This window comes from Zalophus californianus, chromosome 10 (genome assembly GCF_009762305.2).
Source record: "Zalophus californianus isolate mZalCal1 chromosome 10, mZalCal1.pri.v2, whole genome shotgun sequence".
Classification (NCBI taxonomy): domain Eukaryota; kingdom Metazoa; phylum Chordata; class Mammalia; order Carnivora; family Otariidae; genus Zalophus; species Zalophus californianus.
Window position 1 is genome coordinate 109,127,429 of NC_045604.1, and position 5,349 is coordinate 109,132,777.

The following is a 5,349-nucleotide window of genomic DNA, read 5'->3' on the forward strand; positions in this document are numbered from 1 at the left end:
GCCGTGAGAATCACTGCTCATAACATGTTCTAAGTTGTTCCTGTTAATTCGTGGAGATCATTTGACTTATATACGTATCTTTTTTAATCAGCCAAACTTTTATATTCTAATCGGGTTTCTGTTGATTATATTGATTCTCTCTCTCATCTTATTTTTATTCTTGTGTTTCTACATTGGTGCAAAAAACAAGAACCATATGTAATCATTATGGTAATAACACACATTATGGTTTTGTTCCTGGATAGATGGAAGTTATTTTATTTACTTATTATTTTGCCAAGTTTTGGTTGCTCGACAGCAGGTATGGGTAGAGAGGGTTCCTAGGCAGTGTTGATGCCCCCGCATTCTGCTCCTCCAGGTGAAGAGACCCACACTGGCGCTGGTGGTCAAGGGGAACCAGCCAGATGAGATCAGCCGGATTGCACTGATTTCTAGGTTTTGCGTTCATACCACCCTTGGCCCCTTCTCAATCGGCTTCCCGATATCCTCCCCCCAGAGCTTGAGGCCAAAAGCTCTCTCAATTTTGCCCAGAACCTGGTTTTTAAGAATGGCCTGTCCACTCTCGTAGTCTACTATGACCTGCGGCTTTTTGTGGATTTTAGTCGCCAAGTCCTTCTGAGTCAACCCCTTGCTCTGCTGGCCCTGCTGGATCACCTTGCCCACCTTCAAGGTCACCCGGTGGTGGTGTAGCTCCTCAGTATCCCAGTCCAGCTTGGTCGTGGTCTTGCTGATCAAATGCTGTTTGTTCTGGCCAGCAGCCCATTTCTTGGAAGTTTCCACCTCTTCTCCTCATCCCCGAGCTGCTAAGATAGCCTGCTTGGATTTGGGGCCCTTCTTGCACAATCGTGTCCCAGTTGCTCTTGGCCATGGCAGTCGGACAGGTCCTGTTGTCCATCCAGCGACTCCGGGGCAGCTGCTGGAGACTGGGCCTCGTGTCCCGGGCTGCTTCCTGATAGAAGTTATTTTAAATCTAAGATGTTACATGGTCCTTTGTATGTTTCCCCTCCTTCATTTGAAAACTCATGCCATTATACATCACTGCTCTTTTCTCTGCTTTTGTCTTCTGACTTCCACGTCATCTCCTTATGTTCATGGGAAGGCTACAGTCCCCAACTCTGTTTTATTCATCCTTCTCTTCAACCAAAATGATCACTCTCAATTTCAACATCTGTATGGAAGACAAAACAATGCAATCACCTTGGTATATAGTTTTCACCATTTTTCCAAGAAAGGGGGGGAAATGGGATATCAGAATCACCAAGAGACTGGTGATTAGAGCTCCTCGAACTCTCTGAAGATCCCCAGTGACCCCATGTCTCATATTTTTCATGTGTAACACATATATTACGCTCAAACAAACAAAAAATCGGCATTAAAAATTCTTTTTTTAAAAGATCTTATTTATTTATTTGAGAGAGAGAGAATGAGAGATAGAGAGCTCGAGAGGGAAGAGGGTCAGAGGGAGAAGCAGACTCCCTGCTGAGCAGGGAGCCCGATGTGGGACTCGATCCCGGGACTCCAGGATCATTGGCTGAGCCAAAGGCAGTCGCTTAACCAACTGAGCCACCCAGGCGCCCCATTAAAAAAATTCTTAAGAGTGATGTCAGCAAAAATGGTAGAGTAGGGATCTCCAGAGGCTGTCTATCCCTGTAACACTGAAAATCCTGGCAAAAACTGTCAGAATCAACTTTATCAAGACTCTGAAAGATAGTCAAAGGTTTACAGCCACTAAGCAAATGCTTAACCATGAGGAAGTTCACCAAAACAGGCTGGGATGCGGATTTGGCTCTTGAACTTAGCCTCACCCCATCCTTTCTCGGTGCAGCTGCAGTCTCGAAGGCATCCATCATTCCCGGTGTGCACATCTAGTCCAGAACTTCAGGAGACCTTGATCTGAAGGAATTCTGTCAGTCTGTTTTAACTTGCCTATGGGTCCCCTGAAGAACTGACACAAGAGACCTGCCTTTGTTCTTCCTAATCCAGAACTCTCTCAGGGTGGAAGGATGGCCATGGCTACCTGGAGGATGTTCCTGGCAAAGAATGAAAGCCAAATGGACAAGACTGCTGTCTGGGGCAAGAAATAACAGTTGAAATAAATAATAGACATGTTCTGGGGAGGAAAAGCTGGAGAGAAACTTTGGGGAAAAGGGCTTTGAAAAACTCCCTCACATACTGGGGGACCTAGAAATCCGTGTGCATGGCCAGGGCAGGATGTATGTTCAGAAAAGACCTGGGAAAGATCATAGGCTTTCGCCGCTGGCTGGTCTTTAGACTCTGCATAAACAGAAAGTGAAGGCTAAGGCAGAGATGTAAACAGCCTGGCTAATTATTAAAGGAATGCCCCAACACAAAGCCAATCTACAAAGAACTAGGGAGTCTTTTTCTTTTTCTTTTCTTTCCTTTTTTTTAAAACAATACTAAAAATATCCATCCAGTTTTTAACAAAAAAGTATGAATTGTGCAAAGACACAAGAAGTATGGCCCATTCCCAGGAGCAAAAAAATGAACAAAATAGGAGAAAATCTACACTCCTGTTTTACTATGTTTTTCCTTTACTCTCACATAATGACCACACTCACTTCTGACACTAGATGTGTGGAGTTTATTCCCACACCCAGCAATTCTGTGACACTACCTGGGTGTCCCACAATTTAACTCAATTCTGACACTATCAATAATGTTAGATCTTATAAGTTAAGGGCTCACTCTCATGAGACTGCCCCCCACCTCATTTTTTTTAAAGATTTAATTCATCCATTTGAGATAGTGTCTGAGAGAGAGAGAGAGAGAGAGCACAAACCAGGGGGCAGAGGGAGAGGGAGCCTGCTCCCCACTGAGCAGGGAGCCTGACAAAGGGGCAGATCCAAGGACCCCGGAATCATGACCTGAACCAAAGGCAGATGAGACTCTTTTTTTTTAAGATTTTATTTATTTATTTGAGAGAGAGAGTGAGAGAGAGAGAGCACATGAGAGGGGGGAGGGTCAGAAGGAGAAGCAGACTCCCTGCTGAGCAGGGAGCCTGATGCGGGACTCAATCCAGGGACTCCAGGATCATGACCCGAGCCGAAGGCAGTCGCTTAACCAACTGAGCCACCCAGGCGCCTGGCAGATGAGGCTCTTAACTGACTGAGCCACCCAGGTGCTGACCCCCACTTCAGATACCAATGGCAATTAGTAGGTCCCCAGGTTACCCAAGACTTCTATCCAAATTGGCTACAAATCAGAGGTTCTCGTGACCCCCCCTGCCCCCAGATTCAATTATTTGTTAGAACAGCTCACAGAATTCAGGGAAACACTCACTTACACTTACCAATTTATTAAGGGATATGATAAGGGATACAGATGAACAGCCAGATGAAGAAATGCATAGAGTGAAGTCTGAGAAAGTGCAGAGCATAGGAGCTTCTGTCCCCATGGAGTTGGGGTGCATCACCCTCCTGGTACTTAAATGTGTTCACCAACCTGGAAGCTTTCTGAACCCCAAACTTTTGGGATTTTATGGAGGCTTCCTTACATAGGCATGATCAATTATTAACTTCACTTCCAGCCCCTTCCCAGGGTTCTAATCATGGGTTGGTTTTTCACATGGCCAGCTCCCATCCAGAAACTATCCAGAAGCCCACCCAGAGTCAAGTCATTAGAACAAAAGATGCTCCTACTGCTCTTATCACTTAGGAATTTACAAGGGTTTTAGGAGCCCTCTGCCAGGAATGGGGGTGGAAACTAAATATTTTTTTAAATAATAAATCAAAATATCTCAACCAGAAACTGTCCCTGAGAAAACACAGGCATTAAAGCAACTGTCTTACCTATGCTCCAAGAACTAAAGGAAACTATCAAAAAAAGCTGAAGAAAACCAGAAGGATGATGTCTTAACAAATAGAGAATATCAATAAAGAGACAGACTTTATAAAAAGGGGAGTAAATTTAAATTTTAGATCTTAAAAGTAGAATAGCTGAAATTAAAACATTTGCAGAGGGGTTCAGCAGCAGATTTGAGCAAACAAAAGAATCCACAAACGTGAAAATTGTTCTAATGAAATATTCCAATCTGAGAAGCAGAAAGAGAAAACAATGAAGAAAAATCAACAGAGACGAAGGGACCTGTGGAACACCATCAAGTGTACTAACATACCCATAATGAGAGTCCCAGAAGGAGAAAAGAGAGAGGAAAGGGGCAGGAAGACTATTAAAAAAAAAAAATTATTGAAAAATTTCCAAATCTGATAAAATACATGAATCTATATATTCAAGAAACTCAGTGAACTCAAGTAGAACGAACACATTGATACACAGCAGGACACAGGACAACAAGGACAAAAAGAATCTTGAGAACAGGGAGAGAAGCACCTTGTAATGTACAAAGGATCTTCAGCAAGATTAACAGTAGATTTCTCATCAGAAGCCAGGGAGGCAGTGGGCAATGGGGTGAATTATTTAAAGTGCTGAAAAATGGGGGCACCTGGGTGGCTCAGTCGTTGAGCATCTGCCTTCGGCTCGGGTCATGATCCCAGGGTCCTGGGATCGAGTCCCGCATCGGGCTCCCTGCTCGGCGGGAAGCCTGCCTCTCCCTCTCCCACTCCCCCTGCTTGTGTTCCCTCTCTTGCTGTTTCTGTCTCTGTCAAATGAATAAATAAAATCTTTAAAAAAAATAATAAAGTGCTGAAAAACAGAACGTGTCAACCAAGAATTCTATACCTGGCAAAACTATCCTTCAAGAATAAAGGAGAAATCGGGGCGCCTGGGTAGCTCAGTTAAGCGTCTGCCTTTGGCTCAGGTCATGATCCTCGGGTCCTGGGATCCAGCCACGCATCAGATTCCCTGCTCAGCAGAGAGTCTGCTTCTCCCTTTCTCTGCCCTTCCCCCCACTTGTGCTCTCTCACATAAATAAATAAAATATTTTTTAAAAAAGAATGAAGGCGAAATTAACACATTCCCAAAGAAACAAAAGCTGACAGAGACAGCTTGTTACTAGTAGAGCCTTCTCTACAAGAAATGCTAAAGGGAGTGGTACAGACTGAAATGAAAGGATACTAGATAGTAACTTGAAGCTATACAAAGAAATAAAGAACCCTGGTAAAGGTAACCACATAGGTAAATATATAAAAGCAATGATTATTGTTATTGTATGTAACTCATCCATTTTCCTATGTGATTTAAGATACAAATGCATAAAAAATATTTATAAAATCTATGTTAATGTGGGGCGCCTGGGTGGCTCAGTTGGTTAAGCGACTGCCTTCGGCTCAGGTCATGATCCCAGGCTCCTGGGATCGAGTCCCGCATCGGGCTCCCTGCTTAGCAGGGAGTCTGCTTCTCCCTCTGACCCTACCCCCTCTCATGCTCTCT

At 44.0% G+C, this 5,349-nt stretch overlaps 1 pseudogene; it reads right to left on the reverse strand.

The window, feature by feature from the left end:
• Window positions 1-444: 444 nt before the first annotated feature.
• LOC113932068 lies at window positions 445-868 on the reverse strand (annotated as a pseudogene).
• Between the last annotated feature and the right edge of the window lie 4,481 nt (window positions 869-5,349).